This window comes from Anomaloglossus baeobatrachus, unplaced genomic scaffold, assembly GCF_048569485.1.
Source record: "Anomaloglossus baeobatrachus isolate aAnoBae1 unplaced genomic scaffold, aAnoBae1.hap1 Scaffold_3982, whole genome shotgun sequence".
NCBI lineage: Eukaryota > Metazoa > Chordata > Amphibia > Anura > Aromobatidae > Anomaloglossus > Anomaloglossus baeobatrachus.
The window spans coordinates 1-23,376 of NW_027443320.1; the positions used below are offsets into that span (position 1 = coordinate 1).

The 23,376-nt window shown below is 46.2% G+C and overlaps 15 non-coding genes across 15 annotated transcripts; all 15 read left to right on the top strand.

The window, feature by feature from the left end:
• The first annotated feature begins 236 nt into the window (after window positions 1-236).
• LOC142276442 (U2 spliceosomal RNA) lies at window positions 237-427 on the top strand. Its single transcript, XR_012739887.1, has one exon. It is a non-coding gene; the product is annotated as a U2 spliceosomal RNA (small nuclear RNA).
• Window positions 428-1,814: 1,387 nt separating this feature from the next.
• Window positions 1,815-2,005, top strand: LOC142276454 (U2 spliceosomal RNA). Its single transcript, XR_012739898.1, has one exon. It is a non-coding gene; the product is annotated as a U2 spliceosomal RNA (small nuclear RNA).
• A 1,387-nt stretch (window positions 2,006-3,392) lies between these two features.
• Window positions 3,393-3,583, top strand: LOC142276466 (U2 spliceosomal RNA). The gene has a single exon (XR_012739909.1). It is a non-coding gene; the product is annotated as a U2 spliceosomal RNA (small nuclear RNA).
• A 1,387-nt stretch (window positions 3,584-4,970) lies between these two features.
• LOC142276475 (U2 spliceosomal RNA) lies at window positions 4,971-5,161 on the top strand. The gene has a single exon (XR_012739916.1). It is a non-coding gene; the product is annotated as a U2 spliceosomal RNA (small nuclear RNA).
• Window positions 5,162-6,548: 1,387 nt separating this feature from the next.
• LOC142276476 (U2 spliceosomal RNA) lies at window positions 6,549-6,739 on the top strand. The gene has a single exon (XR_012739917.1). It is a non-coding gene; the product is annotated as a U2 spliceosomal RNA (small nuclear RNA).
• Window positions 6,740-8,126: 1,387 nt separating this feature from the next.
• LOC142276443 (U2 spliceosomal RNA) lies at window positions 8,127-8,317 on the top strand. Its single transcript, XR_012739888.1, has one exon. It is a non-coding gene; the product is annotated as a U2 spliceosomal RNA (small nuclear RNA).
• A 1,387-nt stretch (window positions 8,318-9,704) lies between these two features.
• LOC142276444 (U2 spliceosomal RNA) lies at window positions 9,705-9,895 on the top strand. The gene has a single exon (XR_012739889.1). It is a non-coding gene; the product is annotated as a U2 spliceosomal RNA (small nuclear RNA).
• A 1,387-nt stretch (window positions 9,896-11,282) lies between these two features.
• LOC142276445 (U2 spliceosomal RNA) lies at window positions 11,283-11,473 on the top strand. The gene has a single exon (XR_012739890.1). It is a non-coding gene; the product is annotated as a U2 spliceosomal RNA (small nuclear RNA).
• A 1,389-nt stretch (window positions 11,474-12,862) lies between these two features.
• On the top strand, window positions 12,863-13,053 carry LOC142276446 (U2 spliceosomal RNA). Its single transcript, XR_012739891.1, has one exon. It is a non-coding gene; the product is annotated as a U2 spliceosomal RNA (small nuclear RNA).
• A 1,386-nt stretch (window positions 13,054-14,439) lies between these two features.
• On the top strand, window positions 14,440-14,630 carry LOC142276447 (U2 spliceosomal RNA). The gene has a single exon (XR_012739892.1). It is a non-coding gene; the product is annotated as a U2 spliceosomal RNA (small nuclear RNA).
• A 1,387-nt stretch (window positions 14,631-16,017) lies between these two features.
• LOC142276448 (U2 spliceosomal RNA) lies at window positions 16,018-16,208 on the top strand. The gene has a single exon (XR_012739893.1). It is a non-coding gene; the product is annotated as a U2 spliceosomal RNA (small nuclear RNA).
• Window positions 16,209-17,595: 1,387 nt separating this feature from the next.
• LOC142276450 (U2 spliceosomal RNA) lies at window positions 17,596-17,786 on the top strand. The gene has a single exon (XR_012739894.1). It is a non-coding gene; the product is annotated as a U2 spliceosomal RNA (small nuclear RNA).
• A 1,387-nt stretch (window positions 17,787-19,173) lies between these two features.
• On the top strand, window positions 19,174-19,364 carry LOC142276451 (U2 spliceosomal RNA). The gene has a single exon (XR_012739895.1). It is a non-coding gene; the product is annotated as a U2 spliceosomal RNA (small nuclear RNA).
• Window positions 19,365-20,752: 1,388 nt separating this feature from the next.
• Window positions 20,753-20,943, top strand: LOC142276452 (U2 spliceosomal RNA). The gene has a single exon (XR_012739896.1). It is a non-coding gene; the product is annotated as a U2 spliceosomal RNA (small nuclear RNA).
• Window positions 20,944-22,330: 1,387 nt separating this feature from the next.
• Window positions 22,331-22,521, top strand: LOC142276453 (U2 spliceosomal RNA). The gene has a single exon (XR_012739897.1). It is a non-coding gene; the product is annotated as a U2 spliceosomal RNA (small nuclear RNA).
• The last annotated feature ends 855 nt before the right edge of the window (window positions 22,522-23,376 follow it).

Genomic DNA, 23,376 nt, shown 5'->3' on the forward strand with positions numbered 1-23,376 from the left:
GGGAGGGGAGTTGCTTGCGCCCTAAAGGAGGAGTTATTCAGATTCATTGCAGTGGGCGGCGGCTGCAAAACGCACCATTCTTCTTGTTTTGGCTCTGCAAAGCAGCCTTTTCAAGGGTTGGCTTGGGTGACAAAATGTCTTGTGTAGGCGTGGGTTTGTCTCCCTCTCGCTCTCTCTCCCTAAGATGTGTCCGGCATAGGCCAGGGTGCCACTCGAGGCCCAAACCAATTCTGGTTATCGCTTCTCGGCCTTTTGGCTAAGATCAAGTGTAGTATCTGTTCTTATCAGTTTAATATCTGATACGTCCCCTATCTGGGGACCATATATTAAATGGATTTTTAGAACAGGGAGATGGAAAAAGAGCTTGCTCTGTCCACTCCACGCATTGACCTGGTATTGCAGTACCTCCAGGAACGGTGCACCCCTTCTTAACCCAGTTTCCAAAAGCAGAACTCAATTCACCTGATTCATATTAGCCCGATTTAATGAATTGGAAGAAAGCATACGTCTTCATATGCACCTCAATTTGGCCCATTCACTTTTCACACTTCCTCCTTTTGTTTTTTATCTTTCACACTTTTGACTTTCTTTATTCATCCAAATAGCAAACTCATCACCACTCAACCTGACCAACTCGGCTATGTCCCCGTGCTGCAGTTCTCTGTCTTATCTAGATCATTTGCAATTGAATGGAATAGATCCCTTTTGGACAAAGTGGATTCACCTGCTGCTGCAGTGACCACAGGTGTGATAACATCTAGAATTGGCATCTGGTGCGATCTCTCCGCTTCCACTCCAAAGAAAGTTACCTGTTTATTCCTATCATGCATTGGTTTTTGGGGTTTTCTTTGAGTAATGATGATCTCTTTAGTAGTCTGTTGGCGCCCTCTCCTGGAGGAATAGTTTGCTTGCTCTTGGACATTCTAAAAGAGAGGTCATGATAGACATTGAGCTTCTGAGCTCAATTGGGGAAAGTCATGGGTGATGAATGTTTGCAACCTACTGCGAAGCCTCATACCGCAATATAAGGAACGTCAAATACTAAGAAAGGGCGGCCTATGAAAGAATTACTACTTTCAATAAGTACACTTAAACGGCTAATTGGGAATAGAAAAACTGTAAAAAGCCCTCTGAGAAAGCCCCCCTCTAACCTTTGATAGTAAGCTTTTCTGTAGTCTGCCTGTTGATGTATTTTCCGTTTGAACTGTGCACAACATGAAGAGACGGAACACTGGCGGCTTGTCACAATGCCCCCCGATGACATCACAATAGCGCTGCTGCCTAGAAAACAAGCTGCGCAGAAGAAGTTGTTCTTTGGGTGGGAGGGTGGGCTAGTGGAAGGAGGGGGCAATCTCTTTTTTTCCCGGGTGGTAGGGGGATGACAGGAGAAGGGAAGCGGGTGGTGAGAAAGGTACAGAGGGCAGGGTTTGGGGGCTGGGAAGGAAAGGGAAAAGATTAGGGTTTGGGGATGATGAAAGGGCTTTCTACGGGTAAGGATGGCAAAGGGTGGCAGTGACGGAAAGTCAGGCAACCTGTCCTGTCCGTCTTTTTGTATCGTGAATTGGAAAGACTGCAAGGGGGAGGGGAGTTGCTTGCGCCCTAAAGGAGGAGTTATTCAGATTCATTGCAGTGGGCGGCGGCTGCAAAACGCACCATTCTTCTTGTTTTGGCTCTGCAAAGCAGCCTTTTCAAGGGTTGGCTTGGGTGACAAAATGTCTTGTGTAGGCGTGGGTTTGTCTCCCTCTCGCTCTCTCTCCCTAAGATGTGTCCGGCATAGGCCAGGGTGCCACTCGAGGCCCAAACCAATTCTGGTTATCGCTTCTCGGCCTTTTGGCTAAGATCAAGTGTAGTATCTGTTCTTATCAGTTTAATATCTGATACGTCCCCTATCTGGGGACCATATATTAAATGGATTTTTAGAACAGGGAGATGGAAAAAGAGCTTGCTCTGTCCACTCCACGCATTGACCTGGTATTGCAGTACCTCCAGGAACGGTGCACCCCTTCTTAACCCAGTTTCCAAAAGCAGAACTCAATTCACCTGATTCATATTAGCCCGATTTAATGAATTGGAAGAAAGCATACGTCTTCATATGCACCTCAATTTGGCCCATTCACTTTTCACACTTCCTCCTTTTGTTTTTTATCTTTCACACTTTTGACTTTCTTTATTCATCCAAATAGCAAACTCATCACCACTCAACCTGACCAACTCGGCTATGTCCCCGTGCTGCAGTTCTCTGTCTTATCTAGATCATTTGCAATTGAATGGAATAGATCCCTTTTGGACAAAGTGGATTCACCTGCTGCTGCAGTGACCACAGGTGTGATAACATCTAGAATTGGCATCTGGTGCGATCTCTCCGCTTCCACTCCAAAGAAAGTTACCTGTTTATTCCTATCATGCATTGGTTTTTGGGGTTTTCTTTGAGTAATGATGATCTCTTTAGTAGTCTGTTGGCGCCCTCTCCTGGAGGAATAGTTTGCTTGCTCTTGGACATTCTAAAAGAGAGGTCATGATAGACATTGAGCTTCTGAGCTCAATTGGGGAAAGTCATGGGTGATGAATGTTTGCAACCTACTGCGAAGCCTCATACCGCAATATAAGGAACGTCAAATACTAAGAAAGGGCGGCCTATGAAAGAATTACTACTTTCAATAAGTACACTTAAACGGCTAATTGGGAATAGAAAAACTGTAAAAAGCCCTCTGAGAAAGCCCCCCTCTAACCTTTGATAGTAAGCTTTTCTGTAGTCTGCCTGTTGATGTATTTTCCGTTTGAACTGTGCACAACATGAAGAGACGGAACACTGGCGGCTTGTCACAATGCCCCCCGATGACATCACAATAGCGCTGCTGCCTAGAAAACAAGCTGCGCAGAAGAAGTTGTTCTTTGGGTGGGAGGGTGGGCTAGTGGAAGGAGGGGGCAATCTCTTTTTTTCCCGGGTGGTAGGGGGATGACAGGAGAAGGGAAGCGGGTGGTGAGAAAGGTACAGAGGGCAGGGTTTGGGGGCTGGGAAGGAAAGGGAAAAGATTAGGGTTTGGGGATGATGAAAGGGCTTTCTACGGGTAAGGATGGCAAAGGGTGGCAGTGACGGAAAGTCAGGCAACCTGTCCTGTCCGTCTTTTTGTATCGTGAATTGGAAAGACTGCAAGGGGGAGGGGAGTTGCTTGCGCCCTAAAGGAGGAGTTATTCAGATTCATTGCAGTGGGCGGCGGCTGCAAAACGCACCATTCTTCTTGTTTTGGCTCTGCAAAGCAGCCTTTTCAAGGGTTGGCTTGGGTGACAAAATGTCTTGTGTAGGCGTGGGTTTGTCTCCCTCTCGCTCTCTCTCCCTAAGATGTGTCCGGCATAGGCCAGGGTGCCACTCGAGGCCCAAACCAATTCTGGTTATCGCTTCTCGGCCTTTTGGCTAAGATCAAGTGTAGTATCTGTTCTTATCAGTTTAATATCTGATACGTCCCCTATCTGGGGACCATATATTAAATGGATTTTTAGAACAGGGAGATGGAAAAAGAGCTTGCTCTGTCCACTCCACGCATTGACCTGGTATTGCAGTACCTCCAGGAACGGTGCACCCCTTCTTAACCCAGTTTCCAAAAGCAGAACTCAATTCACCTGATTCATATTAGCCCGATTTAATGAATTGGAAGAAAGCATACGTCTTCATATGCACCTCAATTTGGCCCATTCACTTTTCACACTTCCTCCTTTTGTTTTTTATCTTTCACACTTTTGACTTTCTTTATTCATCCAAATAGCAAACTCATCACCACTCAACCTGACCAACTCGGCTATGTCCCCGTGCTGCAGTTCTCTGTCTTATCTAGATCATTTGCAATTGAATGGAATAGATCCCTTTTGGACAAAGTGGATTCACCTGCTGCTGCAGTGACCACAGGTGTGATAACATCTAGAATTGGCATCTGGTGCGATCTCTCCGCTTCCACTCCAAAGAAAGTTACCTGTTTATTCCTATCATGCATTGGTTTTTGGGGTTTTCTTTGAGTAATGATGATCTCTTTAGTAGTCTGTTGGCGCCCTCTCCTGGAGGAATAGTTTGCTTGCTCTTGGACATTCTAAAAGAGAGGTCATGATAGACATTGAGCTTCTGAGCTCAATTGGGGAAAGTCATGGGTGATGAATGTTTGCAACCTACTGCGAAGCCTCATACCGCAATATAAGGAACGTCAAATACTAAGAAAGGGCGGCCTATGAAAGAATTACTACTTTCAATAAGTACACTTAAACGGCTAATTGGGAATAGAAAAACTGTAAAAAGCCCTCTGAGAAAGCCCCCCTCTAACCTTTGATAGTAAGCTTTTCTGTAGTCTGCCTGTTGATGTATTTTCCGTTTGAACTGTGCACAACATGAAGAGACGGAACACTGGCGGCTTGTCACAATGCCCCCCGATGACATCACAATAGCGCTGCTGCCTAGAAAACAAGCTGCGCAGAAGAAGTTGTTCTTTGGGTGGGAGGGTGGGCTAGTGGAAGGAGGGGGCAATCTCTTTTTTTCCCGGGTGGTAGGGGGATGACAGGAGAAGGGAAGCGGGTGGTGAGAAAGGTACAGAGGGCAGGGTTTGGGGGCTGGGAAGGAAAGGGAAAAGATTAGGGTTTGGGGATGATGAAAGGGCTTTCTACGGGTAAGGATGGCAAAGGGTGGCAGTGACGGAAAGTCAGGCAACCTGTCCTGTCCGTCTTTTTGTATCGTGAATTGGAAAGACTGCAAGGGGGAGGGGAGTTGCTTGCGCCCTAAAGGAGGAGTTATTCAGATTCATTGCAGTGGGCGGCGGCTGCAAAACGCACCATTCTTCTTGTTTTGGCTCTGCAAAGCAGCCTTTTCAAGGGTTGGCTTGGGTGACAAAATGTCTTGTGTAGGCGTGGGTTTGTCTCCCTCTCGCTCTCTCTCCCTAAGATGTGTCCGGCATAGGCCAGGGTGCCACTCGAGGCCCAAACCAATTCTGGTTATCGCTTCTCGGCCTTTTGGCTAAGATCAAGTGTAGTATCTGTTCTTATCAGTTTAATATCTGATACGTCCCCTATCTGGGGACCATATATTAAATGGATTTTTAGAACAGGGAGATGGAAAAAGAGCTTGCTCTGTCCACTCCACGCATTGACCTGGTATTGCAGTACCTCCAGGAACGGTGCACCCCTTCTTAACCCAGTTTCCAAAAGCAGAACTCAATTCACCTGATTCATATTAGCCCGATTTAATGAATTGGAAGAAAGCATACGTCTTCATATGCACCTCAATTTGGCCCATTCACTTTTCACACTTCCTCCTTTTGTTTTTTATCTTTCACACTTTTGACTTTCTTTATTCATCCAAATAGCAAACTCATCACCACTCAACCTGACCAACTCGGCTATGTCCCCGTGCTGCAGTTCTCTGTCTTATCTAGATCATTTGCAATTGAATGGAATAGATCCCTTTTGGACAAAGTGGATTCACCTGCTGCTGCAGTGACCACAGGTGTGATAACATCTAGAATTGGCATCTGGTGCGATCTCTCCGCTTCCACTCCAAAGAAAGTTACCTGTTTATTCCTATCATGCATTGGTTTTTGGGGTTTTCTTTGAGTAATGATGATCTCTTTAGTAGTCTGTTGGCGCCCTCTCCTGGAGGAATAGTTTGCTTGCTCTTGGACATTCTAAAAGAGAGGTCATGATAGACATTGAGCTTCTGAGCTCAATTGGGGAAAGTCATGGGTGATGAATGTTTGCAACCTACTGCGAAGCCTCATACCGCAATATAAGGAACGTCAAATACTAAGAAAGGGCGGCCTATGAAAGAATTACTACTTTCAATAAGTACACTTAAACGGCTAATTGGGAATAGAAAAACTGTAAAAAGCCCTCTGAGAAAGCCCCCCTCTAACCTTTGATAGTAAGCTTTTCTGTAGTCTGCCTGTTGATGTATTTTCCGTTTGAACTGTGCACAACATGAAGAGACGGAACACTGGCGGCTTGTCACAATGCCCCCCGATGACATCACAATAGCGCTGCTGCCTAGAAAACAAGCTGCGCAGAAGAAGTTGTTCTTTGGGTGGGAGGGTGGGCTAGTGGAAGGAGGGGGCAATCTCTTTTTTTCCCGGGTGGTAGGGGGATGACAGGAGAAGGGAAGCGGGTGGTGAGAAAGGTACAGAGGGCAGGGTTTGGGGGCTGGGAAGGAAAGGGAAAAGATTAGGGTTTGGGGATGATGAAAGGGCTTTCTACGGGTAAGGATGGCAAAGGGTGGCAGTGACGGAAAGTCAGGCAACCTGTCCTGTCCGTCTTTTTGTATCGTGAATTGGAAAGACTGCAAGGGGGAGGGGAGTTGCTTGCGCCCTAAAGGAGGAGTTATTCAGATTCATTGCAGTGGGCGGCGGCTGCAAAACGCACCATTCTTCTTGTTTTGGCTCTGCAAAGCAGCCTTTTCAAGGGTTGGCTTGGGTGACAAAATGTCTTGTGTAGGCGTGGGTTTGTCTCCCTCTCGCTCTCTCTCCCTAAGATGTGTCCGGCATAGGCCAGGGTGCCACTCGAGGCCCAAACCAATTCTGGTTATCGCTTCTCGGCCTTTTGGCTAAGATCAAGTGTAGTATCTGTTCTTATCAGTTTAATATCTGATACGTCCCCTATCTGGGGACCATATATTAAATGGATTTTTAGAACAGGGAGATGGAAAAAGAGCTTGCTCTGTCCACTCCACGCATTGACCTGGTATTGCAGTACCTCCAGGAACGGTGCACCCCTTCTTAACCCAGTTTCCAAAAGCAGAACTCAATTCACCTGATTCATATTAGCCCGATTTAATGAATTGGAAGAAAGCATACGTCTTCATATGCACCTCAATTTGGCCCATTCACTTTTCACACTTCCTCCTTTTGTTTTTTATCTTTCACACTTTTGACTTTCTTTATTCATCCAAATAGCAAACTCATCACCACTCAACCTGACCAACTCGGCTATGTCCCCGTGCTGCAGTTCTCTGTCTTATCTAGATCATTTGCAATTGAATGGAATAGATCCCTTTTGGACAAAGTGGATTCACCTGCTGCTGCAGTGACCACAGGTGTGATAACATCTAGAATTGGCATCTGGTGCGATCTCTCCGCTTCCACTCCAAAGAAAGTTACCTGTTTATTCCTATCATGCATTGGTTTTTGGGGTTTTCTTTGAGTAATGATGATCTCTTTAGTAGTCTGTTGGCGCCCTCTCCTGGAGGAATAGTTTGCTTGCTCTTGGACATTCTAAAAGAGAGGTCATGATAGACATTGAGCTTCTGAGCTCAATTGGGGAAAGTCATGGGTGATGAATGTTTGCAACCTACTGCGAAGCCTCATACCGCAATATAAGGAACGTCAAATACTAAGAAAGGGCGGCCTATGAAAGAATTACTACTTTCAATAAGTACACTTAAACGGCTAATTGGGAATAGAAAAACTGTAAAAAGCCCTCTGAGAAAGCCCCCCTCTAACCTTTGATAGTAAGCTTTTCTGTAGTCTGCCTGTTGATGTATTTTCCGTTTGAACTGTGCACAACATGAAGAGACGGAACACTGGCGGCTTGTCACAATGCCCCCCGATGACATCACAATAGCGCTGCTGCCTAGAAAACAAGCTGCGCAGAAGAAGTTGTTCTTTGGGTGGGAGGGTGGGCTAGTGGAAGGAGGGGGCAATCTCTTTTTTTCCCGGGTGGTAGGGGGATGACAGGAGAAGGGAAGCGGGTGGTGAGAAAGGTACAGAGGGCAGGGTTTGGGGGCTGGGAAGGAAAGGGAAAAGATTAGGGTTTGGGGATGATGAAAGGGCTTTCTACGGGTAAGGATGGCAAAGGGTGGCAGTGACGGAAAGTCAGGCAACCTGTCCTGTCCGTCTTTTTGTATCGTGAATTGGAAAGACTGCAAGGGGGAGGGGAGTTGCTTGCGCCCTAAAGGAGGAGTTATTCAGATTCATTGCAGTGGGCGGCGGCTGCAAAACGCACCATTCTTCTTGTTTTGGCTCTGCAAAGCAGCCTTTTCAAGGGTTGGCTTGGGTGACAAAATGTCTTGTGTAGGCGTGGGTTTGTCTCCCTCTCGCTCTCTCTCCCTAAGATGTGTCCGGCATAGGCCAGGGTGCCACTCGAGGCCCAAACCAATTCTGGTTATCGCTTCTCGGCCTTTTGGCTAAGATCAAGTGTAGTATCTGTTCTTATCAGTTTAATATCTGATACGTCCCCTATCTGGGGACCATATATTAAATGGATTTTTAGAACAGGGAGATGGAAAAAGAGCTTGCTCTGTCCACTCCACGCATTGACCTGGTATTGCAGTACCTCCAGGAACGGTGCACCCCTTCTTAACCCAGTTTCCAAAAGCAGAACTCAATTCACCTGATTCATATTAGCCCGATTTAATGAATTGGAAGAAAGCATACGTCTTCATATGCACCTCAATTTGGCCCATTCACTTTTCACACTTCCTCCTTTTGTTTTTTATCTTTCACACTTTTGACTTTCTTTATTCATCCAAATAGCAAACTCATCACCACTCAACCTGACCAACTCGGCTATGTCCCCGTGCTGCAGTTCTCTGTCTTATCTAGATCATTTGCAATTGAATGGAATAGATCCCTTTTGGACAAAGTGGATTCACCTGCTGCTGCAGTGACCACAGGTGTGATAACATCTAGAATTGGCATCTGGTGCGATCTCTCCGCTTCCACTCCAAAGAAAGTTACCTGTTTATTCCTATCATGCATTGGTTTTTGGGGTTTTCTTTGAGTAATGATGATCTCTTTAGTAGTCTGTTGGCGCCCTCTCCTGGAGGAATAGTTTGCTTGCTCTTGGACATTCTAAAAGAGAGGTCATGATAGACATTGAGCTTCTGAGCTCAATTGGGGAAAGTCATGGGTGATGAATGTTTGCAACCTACTGCGAAGCCTCATACCGCAATATAAGGAACGTCAAATACTAAGAAAGGGCGGCCTATGAAAGAATTACTACTTTCAATAAGTACACTTAAACGGCTAATTGGGAATAGAAAAACTGTAAAAAGCCCTCTGAGAAAGCCCCCCTCTAACCTTTGATAGTAAGCTTTTCTGTAGTCTGCCTGTTGATGTATTTTCCGTTTGAACTGTGCACAACATGAAGAGACGGAACACTGGCGGCTTGTCACAATGCCCCCCGATGACATCACAATAGCGCTGCTGCCTAGAAAACAAGCTGCGCAGAAGAAGTTGTTCTTTGGGTGGGAGGGTGGGCTAGTGGAAGGAGGGGGCAATCTCTTTTTTTCCCGGGTGGTAGGGGGATGACAGGAGAAGGGAAGCGGGTGGTGAGAAAGGTACAGAGGGCAGGGTTTGGGGGCTGGGAAGGAAAGGGAAAAGATTAGGGTTTGGGGATGATGAAAGGGCTTTCTACGGGTAAGGATGGCAAAGGGTGGCAGTGACGGAAAGTCAGGCAACCTGTCCTGTCCGTCTTTTTGTATCGTGAATTGGAAAGACTGCAAGGGGGAGGGGAGTTGCTTGCGCCCTAAAGGAGGAGTTATTCAGATTCATTGCAGTGGGCGGCGGCTGCAAAACGCACCATTCTTCTTGTTTTGGCTCTGCAAAGCAGCCTTTTCAAGGGTTGGCTTGGGTGACAAAATGTCTTGTGTAGGCGTGGGTTTGTCTCCCTCTCGCTCTCTCTCCCTAAGATGTGTCCGGCATAGGCCAGGGTGCCACTCGAGGCCCAAACCAATTCTGGTTATCGCTTCTCGGCCTTTTGGCTAAGATCAAGTGTAGTATCTGTTCTTATCAGTTTAATATCTGATACGTCCCCTATCTGGGGACCATATATTAAATGGATTTTTAGAACAGGGAGATGGAAAAAGAGCTTGCTCTGTCCACTCCACGCATTGACCTGGTATTGCAGTACCTCCAGGAACGGTGCACCCCTTCTTAACCCAGTTTCCAAAAGCAGAACTCAATTCACCTGATTCATATTAGCCCGATTTAATGAATTGGAAGAAAGCATACGTCTTCATATGCACCTCAATTTGGCCCATTCACTTTTCACACTTCCTCCTTTTGTTTTTTATCTTTCACACTTTTGACTTTCTTTATTCATCCAAATAGCAAACTCATCACCACTCAACCTGACCAACTCGGCTATGTCCCCGTGCTGCAGTTCTCTGTCTTATCTAGATCATTTGCAATTGAATGGAATAGATCCCTTTTGGACAAAGTGGATTCACCTGCTGCTGCAGTGACCACAGGTGTGATAACATCTAGAATTGGCATCTGGTGCGATCTCTCCGCTTCCACTCCAAAGAAAGTTACCTGTTTATTCCTATCATGCATTGGTTTTTGGGGTTTTCTTTGAGTAATGATGATCTCTTTAGTAGTCTGTTGGCGCCCTCTCCTGGAGGAATAGTTTGCTTGCTCTTGGACATTCTAAAAGAGAGGTCATGATAGACATTGAGCTTCTGAGCTCAATTGGGGAAAGTCATGGGTGATGAATGTTTGCAACCTACTGCGAAGCCTCATACCGCAATATAAGGAACGTCAAATACTAAGAAAGGGCGGCCTATGAAAGAATTACTACTTTCAATAAGTACACTTAAACGGCTAATTGGGAATAGAAAAACTGTAAAAAGCCCTCTGAGAAAGCCCCCCTCTAACCTTTGATAGTAAGCTTTTCTGTAGTCTGCCTGTTGATGTATTTTCCGTTTGAACTGTGCACAACATGAAGAGACGGAACACTGGCGGCTTGTCACAATGCCCCCCGATGACATCACAATAGCGCTGCTGCCTAGAAAACAAGCTGCGCAGAAGAAGTTGTTCTTTGGGTGGGAGGGTGGGCTAGTGGAAGGAGGGGGCAATCTCTTTTTTTCCCGGGTGGTAGGGGGATGACAGGAGAAGGGAAGCGGGTGGTGAGAAAGGTACAGAGGGCAGGGTTTGGGGGCTGGGAAGGAAAGGGAAAAGATTAGGGTTTGGGGATGATGAAAGGGCTTTCTACGGGTAAGGATGGCAAAGGGTGGCAGTGACGGAAAGTCAGGCAACCTGTCCTGTCCGTCTTTTTGTATCGTGAATTGGAAAGACTGCAAGGGGGAGGGGAGTTGCTTGCGCCCTAAAGGAGGAGTTATTCAGATTCATTGCAGTGGGCGGCGGCTGCAAAACGCACCATTCTTCTTGTTTTGGCTCTGCAAAGCAGCCTTTTCAAGGGTTGGCTTGGGTGACAAAATGTCTTGTGTAGGCGTGGGTTTGTCTCCCTCTCGCTCTCTCTCCCTAAGATGTGTCCGGCATAGGCCAGGGTGCCACTCGAGGCCCAAACCAATTCTGGTTATCGCTTCTCGGCCTTTTGGCTAAGATCAAGTGTAGTATCTGTTCTTATCAGTTTAATATCTGATACGTCCCCTATCTGGGGACCATATATTAAATGGATTTTTAGAACAGGGAGATGGAAAAAGAGCTTGCTCTGTCCACTCCACGCATTGACCTGGTATTGCAGTACCTCCAGGAACGGTGCACCCCTTCTTAACCCAGTTTCCAAAAGCAGAACTCAATTCACCTGATTCATATTAGCCCGATTTAATGAATTGGAAGAAAGCATACGTCTTCATATGCACCTCAATTTGGCCATCCTTCACTTTTCACACTTCCTCCTTTTGTTTTTTATCTTTCACACTTTTGACTTTCTTTATTCATCCAAATAGCAAACTCATCACCACTCAACCTGACCAACTCGGCTATGTCCCCGTGCTGCAGTTCTCTGTCTTATCTAGATCATTTGCAATTGAATGGAATAGATCCCTTTTGGACAAAGTGGATTCACCTGCTGCTGCAGTGACCACAGGTGTGATAACATCTAGAATTGGCATCTGGTGCGATCTCTCCGCTTCCACTCCAAAGAAAGTTACCTGTTTATTCCTATCATGCATTGGTTTTTGGGGTTTTCTTTGAGTAATGATGATCTCTTTAGTAGTCTGTTGGCGCCCTCTCCTGGAGGAATAGTTTGCTTGCTCTTGGACATTCTAAAAGAGAGGTCATGATAGACATTGAGCTTCTGAGCTCAATTGGGGAAAGTCATGGGTGATGAATGTTTGCAACCTACTGCGAAGCCTCATACCGCAATATAAGGAACGTCAAATACTAAGAAAGGGCGGCCTATGAAAGAATTACTACTTTCAATAAGTACACTTAAACGGCTAATTGGGAATAGAAAAACTGTAAAAAGCCCTCTGAGAAAGCCCCCCTCTAACCTTTGATAGTAAGCTTTTCTGTAGTCTGCCTGTTGATGTATTTTCCGTTTGAACTGTGCACAACATGAAGAGACGGAACACTGGCGGCTTGTCACAATGCCCCCCGATGACATCACAATAGCGCTGCTGCCTAGAAAACAAGCTGCGCAGAAGAAGTTGTTCTTTGGGTGGGAGGGTGGGCTAGTGGAAGGAGGGGGCAATCTCTTTTTTTCCCGGGTGGTAGGGGGATGACAGGAGAAGGGAAGCGGGTGGTGAGAAAGGTACAGAGGGCAGGGTTTGGGGGCTGGGAAGGAAAGGGAAAAGATTAGGGTTTGGGGATGATGAAAGGGCTTTCTACGGGTAAGGATGGCAAAGGGTGGCAGTGACGGAAAGTCAGGCAACCTGTCCTGTCCGTCTTTTTGTATCGTGAATTGGAAAGACTGCAAGGGGGAGGGGAGTTGCTTGCGCCCTAAAGGAGGAGTTATTCAGATTCATTGCAGTGGGCGGCGGCTGCAAAACGCACCATTCTTCTTGTTTTGGCTCTGCAAAGCAGCCTTTTCAAGGGTTGGCTTGGGTGACAAAATGTCTTGTGTAGGCGTGGGTTTGTCTCCCTCTCGCTCTCTCTCCCTAAGATGTGTCCGGCATAGGCCAGGGTGCCACTCGAGGCCCAAACCAATTCTGGTTATCGCTTCTCGGCCTTTTGGCTAAGATCAAGTGTAGTATCTGTTCTTATCAGTTTAATATCTGATACGTCCCCTATCTGGGGACCATATATTAAATGGATTTTTAGAACAGGGAGATGGAAAAAGAGCTTGCTCTGTCCACTCCACGCATTGACCTGGTATTGCAGTACCTCCAGGAACGGTGCACCCCTTCTTAACCCAGTTTCCAAAAGCAGAACTCAATTCACCTGATTCATATTAGCCCGATTTAATGAATTGGAAGAAAGCATACGTCTTCATATGCACCTCAATTTGGCCCATTCACTTTTCACACTTCCTCCTTTTGTTTTTTATCTTTCACACTTTTGACTTTCTTTATTCATCCAAATAGCAAACTCATCACCACTCAACCTGACCAACTCGGCTATGTCCCCGTGCTGCAGTTCTCTGTCTTATCTAGATCATTTGCAATTGAATGGAATAGATCCCTTTTGGACAAAGTGGATTCACCTGCTGCTGCAGTGACCACAGGTGTGATAACATCTAGAATTGGCATCTGGTGCGATCTCTCCGCTTCCACTCCAAAGAAAGTTACCTGTTTATTCCTATCATGCATTGGTTTTTGGGGTTTTCTTTGAGTAATGATGATCTCTTTAGTAGTCTGTTGGCGCCCTCTCCTGGAGGAATAGTTTGCTTGCTCTTGGACATTCTAAAAGAGAGGTCATGATAGACATTGAGCTTCTGAGCTCAATTGGGGAAAGTCATGGGTGATGAATGTTTGCAACCTACTGCGAAGCCTCATACCGCAATATAAGGAACGTCAAATACTAAGAAAGGGCGGCCTATGAAAGAATTACTACTTTCAATAAGTACACTTAAACGGCTAATTGGGAATAGAAAAACTGTAAAAAGCCCTCTGAGAAAGCCCCCCTCTAACCTTTGATAGTAAGCTTTTCTGTAGTCTGCCTGTTGATGTATTTTCCGTTTGAACTGTGCACAACATGAAGAGACGGAACACTGGCGGCTTGTCACAATGCCCCCCGATGACATCACAATAGCGCTGCTGCCTAGAAAACAAGCTGCGCAGAAGAAGTTGTTCTTTGGGTGGGAGGGTGGGCTAGTGGAAGGAGGGGGCAATCTCTTTTTTTCCCGGGTGGTAGGGGGATGACAGGAGAAGGGAAGCGGGTGGTGAGAAAGGTACAGAGGGCAGGGTTTGGGGGCTGGGAAGGAAAGGGAAAAGATTAGGGTTTGGGGATGATGAAAGGGCTTTCTACGGTAAGGATGGCAAAGGGTGGCAGTGACGGAAAGTCAGGCAACCTGTCCTGTCCGTCTTTTTGTATCGTGAATTGGAAAGACTGCAAGGGGGAGGGGAGTTGCTTGCGCCCTAAAGGAGGAGTTATTCAGATTCATTGCAGTGGGCGGCGGCTGCAAAACGCACCATTCTTCTTGTTTTGGCTCTGCAAAGCAGCCTTTTCAAGGGTTGGCTTGGGTGACAAAATGTCTTGTGTAGGCGTGGGTTTGTCTCCCTCTCGCTCTCTCTCCCTAAGATGTGTCCGGCATAGGCCAGGGTGCCACTCGAGGCCCAAACCAATTCTGGTTATCGCTTCTCGGCCTTTTGGCTAAGATCAAGTGTAGTATCTGTTCTTATCAGTTTAATATCTGATACGTCCCCTATCTGGGGACCATATATTAAATGGATTTTTAGAACAGGGAGATGGAAAAAGAGCTTGCTCTGTCCACTCCACGCATTGACCTGGTATTGCAGTACCTCCAGGAACGGTGCACCCCTTCTTAACCCAGTTTCCAAAAGCAGAACTCAATTCACCTGATTCATATTAGCCCGATTTAATGAATTGGAAGAAAGCATACGTCTTCATATGCACCTCAATTTGGCCCATTCACTTTTCACACTTCCTCCTTTTGTTTTTTATCTTTCACACTTTTGACTTTCTTTATTCATCCAAATAGCAAACTCATCACCACTCAACCTGACCAACTCGGCTATGTCCCCGTGCTGCAGTTCTCTGTCTTATCTAGATCATTTGCAATTGAATGGAATAGATCCCTTTTGGACAAAGTGGATTCACCTGCTGCTGCAGTGACCACAGGTGTGATAACATCTAGAATTGGCATCTGGTGCGATCTCTCCGCTTCCACTCCAAAGAAAGTTACCTGTTTATTCCTATCATGCATTGGTTTTTGGGGTTTTCTTTGAGTAATGATGATCTCTTTAGTAGTCTGTTGGCGCCCTCTCCTGGAGGAATAGTTTGCTTGCTCTTGGACATTCTAAAAGAGAGGTCATGATAGACATTGAGCTTCTGAGCTCAATTGGGGAAAGTCATGGGTGATGAATGTTTGCAACCTACTGCGAAGCCTCATACCGCAATATAAGGAACGTCAAATACTAAGAAAGGGCGGCCTATGAAAGAATTACTACTTTCAATAAGTACACTTAAACGGCTAATTGGGAATAGAAAAACTGTAAAAAGCCCTCTGAGAAAGCCCCCCTCTAACCTTTGATAGTAAGCTTTTCTGTAGTCTGCCTGTTGATGTATTTTCCGTTTGAACTGTGCACAACATGAAGAGACGGAACACTGGCGGCTTGTCACAATGCCCCCCGATGACATCACAATAGCGCTGCTGCCTAGAAAACAAGCTGCGCAGAAGAAGTTGTTCTTTGGGTGGGAGGGTGGGCTAGTGGAAGGAGGGGGCAATCTCTTTTTTTCCCGGGTGGTAGGGGGATGACAGGAGAAGGGAAGCGGGTGGTGAGAAAGGTACAGAGGGCAGGGTTTGGGGGCTGGGAAGGAAAGGGAAAAGATTAGGGTTTGGGGATGATGAAAGGGCTTTCTACGGGTAAGGATGGCAAAGGGTGGCAGTGACGGAAAGTCAGGCAACCTGTCCTGTCCGTCTTTTTGTATCGTGAATTGGAAAGACTGCAAGGGGGAGGGGAGTTGCTTGCGCCCTAAAGGAGGAGTTATTCAGATTCATTGCAGTGGGCGGCGGCTGCAAAACGCACCATTCTTCTTGTTTTGGCTCTGCAAAGCAGCCTTTTCAAGGGTTGGCTTGGGTGACAAAATGTCTTGTGTAGGCGTGGGTTTGTCTCCCTCTCGCTCTCTCTCCCTAAGATGTGTCCGGCATAGGCCAGGGTGCCACTCGAGGCCCAAACCAATTCTGGTTATCGCTTCTCGGCCTTTTGGCTAAGATCAAGTGTAGTATCTGTTCTTATCAGTTTAATATCTGATACGTCCCCTATCTGGGGACCATATATTAAATGGATTTTTAGAACAGGGAGATGGAAAAAGAGCTTGCTCTGTCCACTCCACGCATTGACCTGGTATTGCAGTACCTCCAGGAACGGTGCACCCCTTCTTAACCCAGTTTCCAAAAGCAGAACTCAATTCACCTGATTCATATTAGCCCGATTTAATGAATTGGAAGAAAGCATACGTCTTCATATGCACCTCAATTTGGCCCATTCACTTTTCACACTTCCTCCTTTTGTTTTTTATCTTTCACACTTTTGACTTTCTTTATTCATCCAAATAGCAAACTCATCACCACTCAACCTGACCAACTCGGCTATGTCCCCGTGCTGCAGTTCTCTGTCTTATCTAGATCATTTGCAATTGAATGGAATAGATCCCTTTTGGACAAAGTGGATTCACCTGCTGCTGCAGTGACCACAGGTGTGATAACATCTAGAATTGGCATCTGGTGCGATCTCTCCGCTTCCACTCCAAAGAAAGTTACCTGTTTATTCCTATCATGCATTGGTTTTTGGGGTTTTCTTTGAGTAATGATGATCTCTTTAGTAGTCTGTTGGCGCCCTCTCCTGGAGGAATAGTTTGCTTGCTCTTGGACATTCTAAAAGAGAGGTCATGATAGACATTGAGCTTCTGAGCTCAATTGGGGAAAGTCATGGGTGATGAATGTTTGCAACCTACTGCGAAGCCTCATACCGCAATATAAGGAACGTCAAATACTAAGAAAGGGCGGCCTATGAAAGAATTACTACTTTCAATAAGTACACTTAAACGGCTAATTGGGAATAGAAAAACTGTAAAAAGCCCTCTGAGAAAGCCCCCCTCTAACCTTTGATAGTAAGCTTTTCTGTAGTCTGCCTGTTGATGTATTTTCCGTTTGAACTGTGCACAACATGAAGAGACGGAACACTGGCGGCTTGTCACAATGCCCCCCGATGACATCACAATAGCGCTGCTGCCTAGAAAACAAGCTGCGCAGAAGAAGTTGTTCTTTGGGTGGGAGGGTGGGCTAGTGGAAGGAGGGGGCAATCTCTTTTTTTCCCGGGTGGTAGGGGGATGACAGGAGAAGGGAAGCGGGTGGTGAGAAAGGTACAGAGGGCAGGGTTTGGGGGCTGGGAAGGAAAGGGAAAAGATTAGGGTTTGGGGATGATGAAAGGGCTTTCTACGGGTAAGGATGGCAAAGGGTGGCAGTGACGGAAAGTCAGGCAACCTGTCCTGTCCGTCTTTTTGTATCGTGAATTGGAAAGACTGCAAGGGGGAGGGGAGTTGCTTGCGCCCTAAAGGAGGAGTTATTCAGATTCATTGCAGTGGGCGGCGGCTGCAAAACGCACCATTCTTCTTGTTTTGGCTCTGCAAAGCAGCCTTTTCAAGGGTTGGCTTGGGTGACAAAATGTCTTGTGTAGGCGTGGGTTTGTCTCCCTCTCGCTCTCTCTCCCTAAGATGTGTCCGGCATAGGCCAGGGTGCCACTCGAGGCCCAAACCAATTCTGGTTATCGCTTCTCGGCCTTTTGGCTAAGATCAAGTGTAGTATCTGTTCTTATCAGTTTAATATCTGATACGTCCCCTATCTGGGGACCATATATTAAATGGATTTTTAGAACAGGGAGATGGAAAAAGAGCTTGCTCTGTCCACTCCACGCATTGACCTGGTATTGCAGTACCTCCAGGAACGGTGCACCCCTTCTTAACCCAGTTTCCAAAAGCAGAACTCAATTCACCTGATTCATATTAGCCCGATTTAATGAATTGGAAGAAAGCATACGTCTTCATATGCACCTCAATTTGGCCCATTCACTTTTCACACTTCCTCCTTTTGTTTTTTATCTTTCACACTTTTGACTTTCTTTATTCATCCAAATAGCAAACTCATCACCACTCAACCTGACCAACTCGGCTATGTCCCCGTGCTGCAGTTCTCTGTCTTATCTAGATCATTTGCAATTGAATGGAATAGATCCCTTTTGGACAAAGTGGATTCACCTGCTGCTGCAGTGACCACAGGTGTGATAACATCTAGAATTGGCATCTGGTGCGATCTCTCCGCTTCCACTCCAAAGAAAGTTACCTGTTTATTCCTATCATGCATTGGTTTTTGGGGTTTTCTTTGAGTAATGATGATCTCTTTAGTAGTCTGTTGGCGCCCTCTCCTGGAGGAATAGTTTGCTTGCTCTTGGACATTCTAAAAGAGAGGTCATGATAGACATTGAGCTTCTGAGCTCAATTGGGGAAAGTCATGGGTGATGAATGTTTGCAACCTACTGCGAAGCCTCATACCGCAATATAAGGAACGTCAAATACTAAGAAAGGGCGGCCTATGAAAGAATTACTACTTTCAATAAGTACACTTAAACGGCTAATTGGGAATAGAAAAACTGTAAAAAGCCCTCTGAGAAAGCCCCCCTCTAACCTTTGATAGTAAGCTTTTCTGTAGTCTGCCTGTTGATGTATTTTCCGTTTGAACTGTGCACAACATGAAGAGACGGAACACTGGCGGCTTGTCACAATGCCCCCCGATGACATCACAATAGCGCTGCTGCCTAGAAAACAAGCTGCGCAGAAGAAGTTGTTCTTTGGGTGGGAGGGTGGGCTAGTGGAAGGAGGGGGCAATCTCTTTTTTTCCCGGGTGGTAGGGGGATGACAGGAGAAGGGAAGCGGGTGGTGAGAAAGGTACAGAGGGCAGGGTTTGGGGGCTGGGAAGGAAAGGGAAAAGATTAGGGTTTGGGGATGATGAAAGGGCTTTCTACGGGTAAGGATGGCAAAGGGTGGCAGTGACGGAAAGTCAGGCAACCTGTCCTGTCCGTCTTTTTGTATCGTGAATTGGAAAGACTGCAAGGGGGAGGGGAGTTGCTTGCGCCCTAAAGGAGGAGTTATTCAGATTCATTGCAGTGGGCGGCGGCTGCAAAACGCACCATTCTTCTTGTTTTGGCTCTGCAAAGCAGCCTTTTCAAGGGTTGGCTTGGGTGACAAAATGTCTTGTGTAGGCGTGGGTTTGTCTCCCTCTCGCTCTCTCTCCCTAAGATGTGTCCGGCATAGGCCAGGGTGCCACTCGAGGCCCAAACCAATTCTGGTTATCGCTTCTCGGCCTTTTGGCTAAGATCAAGTGTAGTATCTGTTCTTATCAGTTTAATATCTGATACGTCCCCTATCTGGGGACCATATATTAAATGGATTTTTAGAACAGGGAGATGGAAAAAGAGCTTGCTCTGTCCACTCCACGCATTGACCTGGTATTGCAGTACCTCCAGGAACGGTGCACCCCTTCTTAACCCAGTTTCCAAAAGCAGAACTCAATTCACCTGATTCATATTAGCCCGATTTAATGAATTGGAAGAAAGCATACGTCTTCATATGCACCTCAATTTGGCCCATTCACTTTTCACACTTCCTCCTTTTGTTTTTTATCTTTCACACTTTTGACTTTCTTTATTCATCCAAATAGCAAACTCATCACCACTCAACCTGACCAACTCGGCTATGTCCCCGTGCTGCAGTTCTCTGTCTTATCTAGATCATTTGCAATTGAATGGAATAGATCCCTTTTGGACAAAGTGGATTCACCTGCTGCTGCAGTGACCACAGGTGTGATAACATCTAGAATTGGCATCTGGTGCGATCTCTCCGCTTCCACTCCAAAGAAAGTTACCTGTTTATTCCTATCATGCATTGGTTTTTGGGGTTTTCTTTGAGTAATGATGATCTCTTTAGTAGTCTGTTGGCGCCCTCTCCTGGAGGAATAGTTTGCTTGCTCTTGGACATTCTAAAAGAGAGGTCATGATAGACATTGAGCTTCTGAGCTCAATTGGGGAAAGTCATGGGTGATGAATGTTTGCAACCTACTGCGAAGCCTCATACCGCAATATAAGGAACGTCAAATACTAAGAAAGGGCGGCCTATGAAAGAATTACTACTTTCAATAAGTACACTTAAACGGCTAATTGGGAATAGAAAAACTGTAAAAAGCCCTCTGAGAAAGCCCCCCTCTAACCTTTGATAGTAAGCTTTTCTGTAGTCTGCCTGTTGATGTATTTTCCGTTTGAACTGTGCACAACATGAAGAGACGGAACACTGGCGGCTTGTCACAATGCCCCCCGATGACATCACAATAGCGCTGCTGCCTAGAAAACAAGCTGCGCAGAAGAAGTTGTTCTTTGGGTGGGAGGGTGGGCTAGTGGAAGGAGGGGGCAATCTCTTTTTTTCCCGGGTGGTAGGGGGATGACAGGAGAAGGGAAGCGGGGTGGTGAGAAAGGTACAGAGGGCAGGGTTTGGGGGCTGGGAAGGAAAGGGAAAAGATTAGGGTTTGGGGATGATGAAAGGGCTTTCTACGGGTAAGGATGGCAAAGGGTGGCAGTGACGGAAAGTCAGGCAACCTGTCCTGTCCGTCTTTTTGTATCGTGAATTGGAAAGACTGCAAGGGGGAGGGGAGTTGCTTGCGCCCTAAAGGAGGAGTTATTCAGATTCATTGCAGTGGGCGGCGGCTGCAAAACGCACCATTCTTCTTGTTTTGGCTCTGCAAAGCAGCCTTTTCAAGGGTTGGCTTGGGTGACAAAATGTCTTGTGTAGGCGTGGGTTTGTCTCCCTCTCGCTCTCTCTCCCTAAGATGTGTCCGGCATAGGCCAGGGTGCCACTCGAGGCCCAAACCAATTCTGGTTATCGCTTCTCGGCCTTTTGGCTAAGATCAAGTGTAGTATCTGTTCTTATCAGTTTAATATCTGATACGTCCCCTATCTGGGGACCATATATTAAATGGATTTTTAGAACAGGGAGATGGAAAAAGAGCTTGCTCTGTCCACTCCACGCATTGACCTGGTATTGCAGTACCTCCAGGAACGGTGCACCCCTTCTTAACCCAGTTTCCAAAAGCAGAACTCAATTCACCTGATTCATATTAGCCCGATTTAATGAATTGGAAGAAAGCATACGTCTTCATATGCACCTCAATTTGGCCCATTCACTTTTCACACTTCCTCCTTTTGTTTTTTATCTTTCACACTTTTGACTTTCTTTATTCATCCAAATAGCAAACTCATCACCACTCAACCTGACCAACTCGGCTATGTCCCCGTGCTGCAGTTCTCTGTCTTATCTAGATCATTTGCAATTGAATGGAATAGATCCCTTTTGGACAAAGTGGATTCACCTGCTGCTGCAGTGACCACAGGTGTGATAACATCTAGAATTGGCATCTGGTGCGATCTCTCCGCTTCCACTCCAAAGAAAGTTACCTGTTTATTCCTATCATGCATTGGTTTTTGGGGTTTTCTTTGAGTAATGATGATCTCTTTAGTAGTCTGTTGGCGCCCTCTCCTGGAGGAATAGTTTGCTTGCTCTTGGACATTCTAAAAGAGAGGTCATGATAGACATTGAGCTTCTGAGCTCAATTGGGGAAAGTCATGGGTGATGAATGTTTGCAACCTACTGCGAAGCCTCATACCGCAATATAAGGAACGTCAAATACTAAGAAAGGGCGGCCTATGAAAGAATTACTACTTTCAATAAGTACACTTAAACGGCTAATTGGGAATAGAAAAACTGTAAAAAGCCCTCTGAGAAAGCCCCCCTCTAACCTTTGATAGTAAGCTTTTCTGTAGTCTGCCTGTTGATGTATTTTCCGTTTGAACTGTGCACAACATGAAGAGACGGAACACTGGCGGCTTGTCACAATGCCCCCCGATGACATCACAATAGCGCTGCTGCCTAGAAAACAAGCTGCGCAGAAGAAGTTGTTCTTTGGGTGGGAGGGTGGGCTAGTGGAAGGAGGGGGCAATCTCTTTTTTTCCCGGGTGGTAGGGGGATGACAGGAGAAGGGAAGCGGGTGGTGAGAAAGGTACAGAGGGCAGGGTTTGGGGGCTGGGAAGGAAAGGGAAAAGATTAGGGTTTGGGGATGATGAAAGGGCTTTCTACGGGTAAGGATGGCAAAGGGTGGCAGTGACGGAAAGTCAGGCAACCTGTCCTGTCCGTCTTTTTGTATCGTGAATTGGAAAGACTGCAAGGGGGAGGGGAGTTGCTTGCGCCCTAAAGGAGGAGTTATTCAGATTCATTGCAGTGGGCGGCGGCTGCAAAACGCACCATTCTTCTTGTTTTGGCTCTGCAAAGCAGCCTTTTCAAGGGTTGGCTTGGGTGACAAAATGTCTTGTGTAGGCGTGGGTTTGTCTCCCTCTCGCTCTCTCTCCCTAAGATGTGTCCGGCATAGGCCAGGGTGCCACTCGAGGCCCAAACCAATTCTGGTTATCGCTTCTCGGCCTTTTGGCTAAGATCAAGTGTAGTATCTGTTCTTATCAGTTTAATATCTGATACGTCCCCTATCTGGGGACCATATATTAAATGGATTTTTAGAACAGGGAGATGGAAAAAGAGCTTGCTCTGTCCACTCCACGCATTGACCTGGTATTGCAGTACCTCCAGGAACGGTGCACCCCTTCTTAACCCAGTTTCCAAAAGCAGAACTCAATTCACCTGATTCATATTAGCCCGATTTAATGAATTGGAAGAAAGCATACGTCTTCATATGCACCTCAATTTGGCCCATTCACTTTTCACACTTCCTCCTTTTGTTTTTTATCTTTCACACTTTTGACTTTCTTTATTCATCCAAATAGCAAACTCATCACCACTCAACCTGACCAACTCGGCTATGTCCCCGTGCTGCAGTTCTCTGTCTTATCTAGATCATTTGCAATTGAATGGAATAGATCCCTTTTGGACAAAGTGGATTCACCTGCTGCTGCAGTGACCACAGGTGTGATAACATCTAGAATTGGCATCTGGTGCGATCTCTCCGCTTCCACTCCAAAGAAAGTTACCTGTTTATTCCTATCATGCATTGGTTTTTGGGGTTTTCTTTGAGTAATGATGATCTCTTTAGTAGTCTGTTGGCGCCCTCTCCTGGAGGAATAGTTTGCTTGCTCTTGGACATTCTAAAAGAGAGGTCATGATAGACATTGAGCTTCTGAGCTCAATTGGGGAAAGTCATGGGTGATGAATGTTTGCAACCTACTGCGAAGCCTCATACCGCAATATAAGGAACGTCAAATACTAAGAAAGGGCGGCCTATGAAAGAATTACTACTTTCAATAAGTACACTTAAACGGCTAATTGGGAATAGAAAAACTGTAAAAAGCCCTCTGAGAAAGCCCCCCTCTAACCTTTGATAGTAAGCTTTTCTGTAGTCTGCCTGTTGATGTATTTTCCGTTTGAACTGTGCACAACATGAAGAGACGGAACACTGGCGGCTTGTCACAATGCCCCCCGATGACATCACAATAGCGCTGCTGCC